The sequence below is a fragment of the Lepidochelys kempii genome, chromosome 3 (genome assembly GCF_965140285.1).
Source record: "Lepidochelys kempii isolate rLepKem1 chromosome 3, rLepKem1.hap1, whole genome shotgun sequence".
NCBI classification, from domain to species: Eukaryota; Metazoa; Chordata; order Testudines; family Cheloniidae; genus Lepidochelys; species Lepidochelys kempii.
In genome coordinates this window covers 75,268,091-75,281,491 of record NC_136382.1, presented here as the reverse complement: position 1 = coordinate 75,281,491, position 13,401 = coordinate 75,268,091, and the positions used below count along the sequence as shown (strand labels likewise).

Here is a 13,401-nt window from a genome sequence, read left to right as displayed (position 1 = left end):
GCAGGGGACAGGCTGGGACTAGCAATCAAGATTCTCTCACAGCACATAGATCTTTCTATATATTAATTTAAAAGGTTGGGGGGGGGGGGCTGAAGGAAGACCAGAGCTGGAGCATTTTATTTTAACAAGTTTGCCCTGTTAATTTTTGGTTCATCATCAATACAATGGAAATGTTGGTTGGATGACTTGTGGTAGGGTAAAAAAAAAAAAGCTTAAAATTATTACACAAATGTCAAATATGATTATTAAAAAAAGGCTTGGTTGTGACAGCAATTACAAGGTGTTCAGAAAGGGTAGTTGAGGTGGGGGGGTTAATCCAGAGCATTTTGGATTTTTCTTGTGTGTGCGGGGGTGGGGGGGTATGTTTACACACCACTGAGTAGAACTGCAGGTTGGTCCTCCTGTCTACAAAGACTACGGTTCAGCAAAGTGCTTAAGTGCTTTCCTCCATAAAAATGACTTAAGCAAATGCTTATAAGTTAAGCATCTGATAAAGTGACTTGCTGAATCAGGGCCTGTCAAACATACAGCTAAGGGTAGCATAAAATCTCTCCTTTACCTGTAAAGGGTTAAGAAGCTCAAATAACCTGGCTGGCACCTGACCAAGAGGACCAATAAGGGGAGAAGATACTTTCAAATCTGTGGGGGAAGATTTGTGTTTTGGGCTTTTGTGTTCTCTCCGGAGACAAAGAGAGAGACCAAGCAAGCAATACAGCTCCTACTGAATGATACATCTAAACTTACAGAAATAGTAAGTAATAGCAAGGAAATGCATTAGAGTATCTTTTGTTTTAGCTTGTGAATTTTCCCTGTGCTAAGAGGGAGGTTTATCCCTGTTTTTTTGTAACTTTAAAGTTTTGCCTAGAGGAGAATCCTGTGTTTTGAATCTGATTACCCTGTAAAGTTACCTTCCATCCTGATTTTACAGAGGTGCTTCTTTACTTTTTTTTCTTTATAATAAAGTTCTGTTTAAGAATCTGATTGGTTTTTAGTGTCCTAAAAACCAAGGGTACGGTCTGTGCTCACCTGGTTTACCTATTTGGTTGGTGGTTTATTCTCAAGCCTCCCCAGGAAAGGGGGTGAAGGGTTTGGGGGGATATTTTAGGGAAACAGGAACTCCAAGTGGTCCTTTTCCTGAACCTTTGTCTAACTCATTTGGTGGTGGCAGTAATACCGTTCCAAGGACAAGGAAGAATTTGTGCCTTGGTGAAGTTTTCAACCTAAGCTAGTAAAAATAAGCTTAGGGGTCTTTCATGCTGGTCCCCACATATGTACCCTAGAGTTCAGAGTGGGGAGGGAACCCTGACAGGGCCCAAGAAGGGAAGAAGCCAATGTTCACCATCTTGGTCTTTATTCACCTGTGACTGGTGTTTAGTTACGGTCTTTTGTGGCTATGATGGGATAAGACATTTACAATAGGTAATAGTCCAAAAGGAAGAGCGTGCATGTGCTGAAACACAGCAGGATGAAGTATATGATTTGGGGAATAAACGGCTGGGGATAGAATAATATTGATGTGTGCCCCAGTCTATGGGTGTCATAGACTGCATAATGGGGCATAATGTAAGGAGAACAAAATAAATATTAAATAATTTCCAATGGTTCCCCACCTCTCTTATGCAGGGCTAAAATCTGATGAAATCAAATACATTTAACACATTTTTCAATTTTATCTTCAAGAGTAAATGAAATGCTCTCGATCACCTGACCTTTTACCTTTAAATCTTATTTCTAAGAACTGACAATGCGTTTATGAAAATGTTTTCTGTCAACAGGGGCTGCCCAGTCTTTAATAACCCTAATACTCTATGCAGTAGAGGCTGTCCAATCTGTACGAGTATGTTTAACAAATTTTGTATCTGCTGCATAGTTTCTAGCATCTGCATTTCATATTTTCTATTGGGACTCAAGTTATTTTTTCATTTTCACTTTCAAAATTTGAGGCTAGAAATAGAATATATTAAAGTGCATAAGGGTTTCATAAAATGGTCAGATACTAGTCAATGATCTTTGGCACTGAACACTTTTTTCTGCTGAGCTAAAAAATTCTACCTAGATTCTGTTTATAAAAATGGAATGCATTTTTTCTTTTTTCCCCAGCAATAGTAATTTTACTTGATCTCATAGCAGCCAAACTATTAAATATAAGCATGCTCATAAGCAAGGAACAAGGCAGGCAATGTCTATGATTTCCAGTAGAAGGTCATAACCCAGATTTTTTTTAATAAGTATTACAATGAGGAACAGAGTATAGCCACAAAAGGAATAGTTATAATTTATGCCTGACTTACTTCAGCAGAATATAGTTTATTTATAAACTGCTTATGGCAAACTCTGTATGCCCCTGTTCTATGCATGTGTTGAACTGTCTTCTGGTAAATTATTTAAATTACACCTAGCAGTAATTCCTGAGGACTTTCATACTTCATTTTCTCTATTAATGTAATAGGGAAAAGCTGCTTTGCAAGGATTGCTCTAAATTCCCAGAGTGTGAGTTCCAAACTCTGTATGTGTTGCATTATGCCTGTCAAAAAACTTGTCTTCTCCTGAAATTTATTACTGAAGTCTCTCCACTAGAACTACTCATTGAAGCCTTACAGAAAGCTCATACATGATTTAAGAAGCTAACAGCACTGAAAGAAATAGGTCAGGTTAAAAAAAACCCCTGAATTTAAGCTACCTTCACTTATTACTTATGCAAGATTATGCATAATTTAGCACACTGCTGAATATGCAAGGGCAGAATAATTGTTTACCAAAATATTTACTCTGTTTGTACCTGTGTTTTAGTGAGATAAGGTGATTTTTCAGCCCTTGCTAATCACTTTAGAATTAGAAAAGGTTTAAATAAGTTTTTGATTATGCTGATAACTGCATGTCATTATATGTAAACAAAGGTCATGTTGAACAACCTCATTCAAAGAGAATACCTGGTACTCTGTACACATCATGTTGTCAGGGGTGCGGGGGGAGAGTGAGGGTGGTGTTAATGCTGAATGCTTTAACTAGGGTTTCTTCCCTTCCTTAAGATCAGTCCAACTCTTACCAAATGTTGGTATTTTAAGTGATACAGCTATGAAAAGAGTGTCCACCTTTCCCACCAATCAAACAAAGCTGCCTGTCATATAATTTTCTAAGAGTCAAAAACAAGTCAAAGGATTGGTGAACAGTTAATGTGAGGGAACAATTTCAGTTCAAGAGAGGATCCTGGGGCAGCTATTTTCGAAAAGTGAAAGCATTCAGGAGAACATAGCTCTTACTCTAGTCAGCATAACTGTGTTTATCTTTTATGTCTCGTGTGTCAGAAGAGTCTTTGAAATGAAACCTGGCTAAAAAAAAAAGTGCTACTGCAAGCTATATACTTGAGTAAAAGAGTATATTATTCAGCAGTAATATACAGTGTGAATATGGATAACCACAACAAAAGTGATAGCTTATTAAAGACTCTATAGAACTGCTATTCATACTCAAATAAGATTAGAAAGTGCAGACACTCGTGAAAATAATTTTATGGATACTGTACATCACAAATCTAATAGTTTTGCAGTTCTGAAATTGAAGAAACATTCTATTAATCTAGTTCACACGTGCAATGCCATATAATTGCTTCTCTATCAACATGTTTTATTAGAAGTACAATCTTCAAATTTCATAATGAACAGGCTTTTCTTTTCTCCCAAATTCAGGAGACACCAGAACAGACAAGAACTGCAACATCCATTCGCTAGTGTGTTAAAGTGACACACTTGTAGCAACTGGAAAGCATCATGCTACAAGGTTGGGCATGTGGTCTCGCAATAGTTTTCATAAAGCAGAATATCCACTGAAGAGAGGGCACAGGGATGTAAAATACATTTCACACCACAGTAAAGAAATGCATTTCTACCGACATCAGCAGTGTTACCTTAGGGAGTAATTTGGACTACAATGTGTATGCTGGAATATTTGCTTCTCCAGAATGACTTTGGATACAAGACATGCCTGCATGCTCAACTGATTTCAGTTGATAGTTCTGTTAAATCTTGGGGAAAATCACAATGCCCAGCCCTGCAAGCAGTGGTGAATTAGCCACTGAGCCAGTAGGGCCCATGCCCAGGACCCTGTATACCAATTCCACTCCCTGGCAGGAGTGATGGGGGGACGGGGTAAGCCTCTGTGCCCCAATACCCTTTCCCCAGCAGGAATGCAGGCAGGGGAAAGGGAGGGGAGGACCTGCAGGTGGAAGGGTTGGGGAGGGACCCCCAGTTTATCTGGCCCAGGGCCCCACAAAACCATAATCCGCCTCTGCCTTCAAGCAGTGAAGGAGATACAGTAGGCAGCAAGCCCAATAAAAGGGTGAGGATGTTGGTTTAGGACCTTATGTTTAAGTCTAATCAAACGATTTTTGAATTACCACATTACCTGGAAACAAAACTCAAAAAAGAGGGACCTTTCCAGTTTAAAACTCCATGTACTGACAGGTGGAGAAGCCAACTGAAACACCATAAAATGCCTGTGTCAAGCAGTTCTTATATAAAATCAGACAGCATATGAAGTAAAAATATTCCTTTTGAACCTACACCCAATCACTAAGCTTGTTCACGTTCTATTCCCAAATGTCCTCAAAGCTGATGTATACAGAAGGCCCCTTCCTTTACATATTACCATGTTATCTGTATATAAAATCACAAATCCACACAGTGCTATTAGTCCAATTTGGAAAGTTCACTTTTTCCCTTTGTTTAGCAAGAATATTATTTCATAATAATAGACCTCAAAATCAGATTTGGATTAAGGTAAAATACTAGATAACTTAGAGAACCAGTATGTTTTACAATCCAAAACCAGCAAAACAATTTCAGTCTCAAAAGAAGAAAAGCATAGCTTTAGTTTATATGTAGTTTGGCCCACACAGGCAAGAGGCAAAAATCTTAACCCACACTTCCTTTTGGGAATTCAACCAATCTACCCATGGGCCTAAAATTAAGTATGTGCAGAAGTAATTTCAGGTTCACAGTCTTATCACTGTACTACAGCTTAAACTGTAACAGCCTCTTGAACTACTGTGGTCATTCTCAACCTTTGAGTGGCCAAGAAATAGTGCATACAAAATGATCAATAGCAAAATAAATATATAATTATTCATCCTCAAGATAAACCACTCACATAGGTTTTCAACTCCCTTTTCTGTGGAGAGTCTGCTCAGGCAATCTTTTTCTGCAGAACATTTCTCTCTTCTCCCACCCCCATCTTGGCTGAGTGAGCACCATCTTTTTTAGAAAAAGAAAAAGGAGTACTTGTGGCACCTTAGAGACTAACCAATTTATTTGAGCATGAGCTTTCATGAGCTACAGCTCACTTCATCGGATGCATGATTCATTGCATCCGATGAAGTGAGCTGTAGCTCATGAAAGCTCATGCTCAAATAAATTGGTTAGTCTCTAAGGTGCCACAAGTACTCCTTTTCTTTTTGCGAATACAGACTAACACGGCTGTTACTCTGAAACTCATCCTTTTTATAAACTGCTGATTTTAAGGTTAGGCTTGACATCTTTGGCTGGGATGATTTAATTGGGGATCGGCCCTGCTTTGAGCAGGGGGTTGGATTAGATGACCTCCTGAGGTCCTTCCAACCCTGATATTCTAAGATTCTATGATTAGGGGACAAGATTCACCTGCTCTAAATGAACCCTATCTGCTTTCCTTCAGCTGCAAAGAGCTGAGGGAAGAACTCCTGGCCACTCGCCCTCTTTTTGGCAGTGCTGTTCACAAGACATTCATAAACATAGGTAGGGATGAGGAGGAAGATTTGAGAGGAATAGGTTTCCTCTCCTTCAACTACTAGCTATTTATTTTAGATATATTCCTAGATTTTTTTTGTGCTGGGCAGAGCTCTGAGTCACTGGAGCCCTGCACAAGTGAAGCAAATTATCAGGTCAGGGCCTTACTGATGTCCCCCTTTCTGTGAGTACAAGAAAAATACATTCCCAATTTTGGTCTTCCCAGCCATGCAACTTTGTGGTGTGGCTGCATATTTTCAGTGGAGACTCATTTAACTGAGATGCTTTGAGAGTTCACCCATACTGGTAAGGGGTTCTGTCACCACATGCCTTGCAGCCTTGGCTGCTTCTGTGCTACGCAGCTTTGGCTCAGAGCCCTGACATGAGCAGCATGTTCATAGCACAATAGCCCCCCCTTTGGCTTCCACTAGCCTCGTTACTCCTTGCAGGGTGACTCCAACAGCCCTTCCACTCCTGAAGCTCCCCCAGACCATCTCCTCCACACTCCTGTCACTGGATACTGACAGAAGTTATTAAGCTTTTTCCTTTCAAAGAGAGAGAGAGCACACACCAGCCTGTTAGTTCAGCCGAGAACTTCACCCTTCAGTTTCACACAGAGCACTGCAATGGTTTTGTAATAAAAACAAGAGTTATTAACAAAGAACAGAGATTTAAGTGATAAATATAAATACAATGGACAGGTATGGTTACAAGTAAACCAAAGCAAAACACACTTTCTAGTGACTAAAACTTAACTTCAGCGAGTTACAATCTCTGCCTAAGCAGGTTTCTCACCTATAGTCAATTCCAGTTACTCTTGGTTTTCATGCCAAGAGAATCCACATCTCATGACCTCAGAAGGAGCTGCTCCTCCTTTGTCCTATAGGTGATGGATGCCAAAATGTCTTTTTCCTTCTGTTTATATTTTCCAAAAAGTCTATTGTCTCTGTTCAAGATCCAGGAAGGCTTTCTGGGGGTGCAGGCTCCTTCCCTCATTGTGAGCTTTAAGCTGTCTTTGGCCCTGTTTAACTTGATGGCTTTGTTTATCTTACATACAGATGTACTTTTTGTTGCCCTCTGAAGTATTACCTAGCTCAATTTACATTGGAGATACAGGAAAACAGGGGAAACAACATTCCTTTGTCTAGGACAGGCCGGGCTCATGCACTGCTTGCAGAACACCTTTTATGAACATATTTCCAACACATGTCTATAATCCTTATGCACTGCCTGTACATACACCACACAATAATCTTAATGACCAGTGTGTTACCAGTCTGCCTATGACACCTTACACAACACCTTTTAAATACAGATTATGACAACAGTGAGTTGAGGAAATGAGTTGGTAGGTCTGATGTGAGTTATGGTATACCAGTTGGCATTGAGGGACTCCCTTGGTGATTCTAACCCAACAGGGATCTGAGGTATGAAAATGGACGCTTTACAAAGAAGGCTATTGTAGCATGCAAGCAAGAACTGAAGGGCTCAATAATGGATGCATCTAATATTGTGGAAGTCCAGAAATTCTAAAAATTTGGTCCTGGCTTTGGCTTCCCCAGCTGGGTGCTCTGGAATAAGAAGCTGAGCTCCCTAAGCATAGGGGAACATTTGGATCTGGACCTGAATGTAACAACTCAGGACCATATCTATTTGATGTTATTGGTAAGATAAAATTCACAAAGAAGTCACATGAGTTGTGGTTCATTTAATTCAACTCCAGAAAGCAACCATTCAAAGATAGACACGAAACTCTGTCCCTAACCCACTGGCACCTTCTCCTTGACTTAGATCTATTTAAATCGAAACAATTAATATTAACAAAAACAAAAGGAACCACCAAGAAAACCATTTCTATGCTCCTATGTGGTTGCATAATTTTACTGTCTCCTTTGTCCAACCTTTCCTCAGCTCCTCCCTATGTTATTTCTTCCTGTGGTTCCAGCCTTACCTTAGTCTCTAGTCTTTCAAAGGGATCCACACAGGCATAAAATAATCTGCGTACAGGTCCTTTTTGCAGGATTGTGTCTGAAATGTCAATGCTACAACTGGCTTTATGGTGCAAACTCCTGTGCGGAGCCCCATCGACTTCAAAGGGGTTCTGTGCAGGGACAGGGGTCCTTGTGTCTAGTACTCATTGCAGAATCCAGGGCCTTCAATTGATTGCATTCTCTTTTGGATAGGGAATCTTTCTTTATTCTGTGAAACATCATGTTGATCTATGGAGTTATAGAAATAATAATTAATCCTTTGGTATCAAAGTAAAGATGTATACATACATTTTATATAACAGCACGTCCTGGTCTCAGATTTCTGCAATACTGCACCATAACAGAGCCCATAAATGTTACAGCTACATCCTTCCTGAACATTCTTGTTTTGCTGGGTTGTGTCATAACCTCAGCATTAATTTTAACATGTCTTGAGGACTGGCCTTTGTTATATTAATATTTACAATCACTCACTGTAGCTCTCTTTTCACTGTGACCTTGGCAGTAATAGATGAAAGTACTTTAACCCTCAGAACACCTGAGACATTTATTAAATTCCTAATGAAAGGAAGGTATAGGAGAATGTATTACAGTGATGACCATTACAAATTTGCATTTGGCAACAGTTACCATCCAGAGGTACCTGAGAGTCACATTTTTCTCTCTATACATGTGAAACTAGTGAGGTAACGGTGTGATATCTGTATAACATTTCCACCACCTGCAAAGGGTTAATGTTACCCCAGGCAGTATTTTTCCAATAAAACCATGTATTGCCAACTCTAAGACTTGTGTGAGGCAGTTAGGTCTTTCACTTGTGTAAAAATGTAAATAAAACACACATACGTGATAAACAGAAGGCTGAAATATTTATCACTGAAGGGCAGTAAGTAATAATGCTTTGCTCCCTTCTCGAAAAACAAAGAGTACTTAATGATATTGTAGCTTCATCAGGGACATAATTATTCCAAAAAAAAGGTGCACTTTTTCACTACTTATTGGGAAAAGGCAATAGTTGAGGCCCGCAGCCTATTTCCAGTCTTTATGATGCATATGTACTGTGCTGCTTTGCTTCATTATACTGTAAATCATAAAAAGCACAATAGTGCCTCCTGATTGGAAGGATCGTCTGCTGCATAAAAGGCTCCATAAATCAAAACAGAGTGATCCCTTGGGTATGTGTGCTTTCTGGATCAAATCAACTTAGTCTCAGAAAGAGAGAGAAAAATGGTTTATTTAAAATACAAGTAATTAAACAGGGATATTTGTCCCCCTATTCTCAGTGAAGATACAAAGTGATCACTAAAAAGAAACACTAGTTTTCTCTTTTAAAAGCAGGTTTGTCCAGAAAGCATTTTCACTTGACCCAAAAGACATCAGATTATTGTTGGTTGTGTGAAGTTACAGAGATTATCTACAAATCAGGCGGGCATCCATATTTCAAAGTTAAAAAGATAGTAATGGCCCACACAGCCTTTTATATTTAGTTCAAATCAGGACAAGGCCAGTTGATATCAAAAGGCATTACATCTGAGTATGGGATAACCTCACTCAATTCCAGGCAAGTCTCAGACACAGTTCCACAATTTTCCACATTGTTTCTCTGTTTACACTATTGAATGCCTTTTGAAAGTCCACAAAATTGATGGCAAGACTGCCTTGGAATTCAGTTGTGTTATCAATAATCCATCTCAGACTGAAAATAGCATCTGCACATGATCTCCCTTGTCTAAATCCAGATTGTTGTTCAGGTAGGATGGTATCCATCTTTCCTTTCATTCTGTTCAGGAGCACTGTTGCTAATACTTTTCCTGTAACAGATAGAAGTGTTACTCCCCTCCAATTTGAGCAATTGTTCGATCACCTTTCTTTAGTAACTTGATTATGATACCGAGAGTCCATTCTTTCGGCACTTTCTCCTCTGTCCATATTTTGTTGCACAGCGAACAGATGACTGATTCCATGTCTTCAAGTAAAAGCCGTAATGGAGAAGATAGGTTTGAGATACAATGCAAAGAAATGTAAAGTCATGTTAATGGGGACAATAGAGACAGAAATAAAAATTGAAGAAGAGAAACTGGAGAATGTGGACAATTTTACGTACCTTGGAAGTACCATCAGCCAAGATGTACTAGTTACGAGGAAATAAGAAGAAGAATCAGGATGGCAAACACTGCATTTGGAAGACTCAGAAACATCTGGCAACTCAAAAATATCTCCCTCAAGACAAAAATGAACGTGTACAAAGCAATTGTTATCATCATCACTACATCTAGCAGTGAGACATGGCAACTTACCAAGAAAGATACGCAAAAGCTGAATGCATTTAATCACAAATGTCTGACAAGAATATTGGGAATAACATATAGAGATAGGAAGACAAATGAAGAAGTCAGAAAAATTACTAGCCAAGGCACCCTCTCACAAATAATTTACAAAAGAAGGCATCAGTGGCTGAGATATGTGCTGAGAATGAAAAAAGAACACTTATAATACTGCCCTTGAATGGAAGCCAGAAAATGCAAGAAGAAAGAGAGGAAGACCGCGAACAACGTGGAAACAAACAGTTCTGAACAACATCAAGCACCTCAACATGAAATGGGAAGATTTGGAGAGAAGAGCAGTTGATAGACAAGGATGGCAAATGTGGGTAGCCCAATGTGCAGCAAAGCATGGGATGGACTAAGGTCTAAGGTAAGGTCTCAGACACAGCTGAGGTGCACTGATGATAAAGTGTAGAGAAAGTGTGCATTACCCTTGACCATACTATACCTGTTCTTTGATTAAATAGAGGGCTCAGGTTTAAGTGTTGTCAATCCAGCATCTCACTACATTTGCTTCATGTTTGTTTTTGTTTTAAAGGACAAAAATAGCCGCTAGTGAACACTAGTCTATAATACCAGGAAGGGGATGGGAAAGACAGAATGGAGTGGAGAGCTGCAATTATTTTGTCCCCTCACCCAGATAATTTTTTTTAATAAAATCCTCAGACTTCAAGAAGTGATTTTGTAACAAAAACTTTGGAGAAAACATGGATGAGTCACAGCAAATTTTGACAATGGATTTTATCAAAATAAGAGAGATTCAGGGGTCTCTGCACATGGAGACACGTTGTTCCCCTCTGCCCAGGGGCACGCAGAGACATGCCAGCAGCCAGCCGCTTCTGGGAGCAGTGTGGGGCCATGGCATGAATCCTAGAATATCAGGGTTGGAATATCAGGAGGTCATGTAGTCTTGTAGTCCCTGCTCAAAGTAGGACAAATCACCAACTAAATCATTCCAGCCAGGGCTTTGTCAAGCCTGAACTTAAAAACCTCTAAGGAAGAAGATTCCACTACCTCCCTAGGTAACCCATTCCAATGGTTCACCACCCTCCTAGTGAAAAAAGCTTTTCCTAATACCCAGCCTAAACCTCCCCCACTGCAATTTGAGACCATTACTCCTTGTTCTGTCATCTGCTACCACTGAGAATACCACCGAGCTCTTCCTCTTTGGAACCCCCTTTCAGGTAGTTGAAAGCAGCTATCAAATCCTGCCTCATTCTTCTCTTCTGCAGATTAAATAATCCCAGTTTCCTCAGCCTCTCCTCACAAAGCATGTGCTTCAGCCCCCTATTTATTTTTGTTGCCCTCCGCTGGACTCTTTCCAATTTTTCCAATCCTTCTTGTAGTGTGGGGCCCAAAACTGGACACAGTACTCCAGATGAGGCCTCACCAATGCTGAATAGAGGGGAATGATCACGTCCCTCGATCTGCTGGCAATGCTCCTACTTATACTAGCCCAAAATGCTGTTAGCCTTCTTGGCAACAAGGGAACACTGCAGGCAGCCTGCCTGAGCCCTACTGCGCTGCTGCTTGGAGCTACCTGCACCTCGCACCCCCTCCTACACCCCAACCCCCACCCCGGTCAGAATCCCCTCCTACACCCAAACTCCCTCCCAGACTGCGCACCCCTTCCTGCACCCCAAGCCCCTACCCCAGGTCAGAATTCCCTCCTCCACAGAACCCCCTCCCAGAGCCCGCACTTCTCACCCTCTCCTGCACCCCAAAACTCTGTCCCAGCCTGGAGCCCCCTCCTGTACCCAAACTCCCTCCCAGAAAGAAACTAATATGATAGCTGTTCTAAGGTAAGAAGCAGGCTATTTTGAAATAACTTAACTATATTCTACATATTTTAAGACTGAAATGTAACCACAGAACAGCTTTATGTTAATTAAAAAGCAAAGTTTAGTACAGCATTAATAGCCTCAATGCCATAATTGTGATCATTTTGTTTTAAATTAAGGAAAAGACTTGTATACAGGGACCCCACAAAATCTAATAGCCCTGGACCCACAGGAGAGTTAATCCGGCCCTGTGAACAAGTATACATCTACCACTTCAGCCAGCTCTTCGATTACTACCTGCGTATGTGTCTTAGGAACCCCTTACTAGCACTGGAACCCCTTATTGGAACCCCTTACTTGCCCTGGTGAGCAGTTACTTTTTATTGACTTCTGGGACAGTTTGTGTGAATAACTGTTCGCCAAGATGAGTAAGGGCTCATTGTCTGGCCCTCTGGAATTAACTTATTTTGAGGACTCAAAATATGGAAGGAAAAATATAGAAAACTCCTGACAGATGATGGTGACTAATATTATCCTAATTAAGGATAAACTGCTATTGAGCTAGCAAAATAAAATGGTAAGAATACATAATCTGGATTTCATTTTTTGCATATGTTGAAAAAATTTGTTGTACAGGCAAACTTAATGAATACCTGTGCAGACATTTTTTCCCTACACAAATAGGAGTTTTATACCAGGGGAGGGGATGATTTGACCCACTAAAATTAGTAAATGTCCTAAAACTCTTCTGTTCATAGACAAAGCTACTGAGATATGGGTCTACATTTAAAAAACAAACAAACAAAAAACCTCTGTAAAAACCAAATGGACAATACAACAGTACTGCCCTTTCTTTTGCTTCTTGACGTTCGATTGCTGTACTGGGTTTATGATATTTGCATATTAATAAATTGAAGAAGAAATTCTGATTTCTTAGATAATTCCTTAGAACCCTAAACATTTCTACCTGCTCTGTCCCTCTCCATCCAGCGCTCCCAGTTGTAGACACAGATAGACAATGTCTGATCACAGAAAAGTCTGGATTGAAGTTATTTATTGTATCATTTTCTGTTCAAATTGCATATTTGCTAATATCGATTATATAAGGTTATCTCACTGTGGCTGTTTCAGTAACCATAAGTAATTGACAAATAAGATTCCTCTTTCTTTTTCTTTCTTTCTATTTGCAATTGAGTCCTCAGAATATAATTTCATCACTTGCTAAGAAGACCTCAATATACTTCACTCCTCTTAGATGTCAGCATCAGGCTTTTGATTATATTTCATTCTTGGCTTACTGTACACAGTCTGTTAGCTACTAACATATATTTCTGCCAAGTTATTTTTGTATACATGTCTAGTTTTTTATATACCACACTCTTCACTGCAGTGAAGTAAGTATTTGAACTGCTCTAACTTTCCAGCTAAAATTTGTAGGGCCTTCTTAACCCTTTATAGTTAGTTGATATATTTTAAACGTACCAAAAATTAATGTAAACACCCCTTTATATAACTAACTATTGTGACTATATAATGAAGAGATTGA

The 13,401-nt window shown here is 39.7% G+C and overlaps 1 long non-coding RNA gene across 1 annotated transcript in view; it reads right to left on the bottom strand.

Annotated features, from left to right (window-relative positions):
* LOC140908196 (uncharacterized) overlaps nucleotides 1-13,401 on the bottom strand; it is a 565,973-nt gene that overhangs the window by 165,861 nt on the left and 386,711 nt on the right. The window contains exon 3 of the long non-coding RNA XR_012157800.2: nucleotides 7,711-7,978. This is a non-coding gene — a long non-coding RNA (uncharacterized LOC140908196). The remainder of the gene's footprint in view (nucleotides 1-7,710; nucleotides 7,979-13,401) is intronic.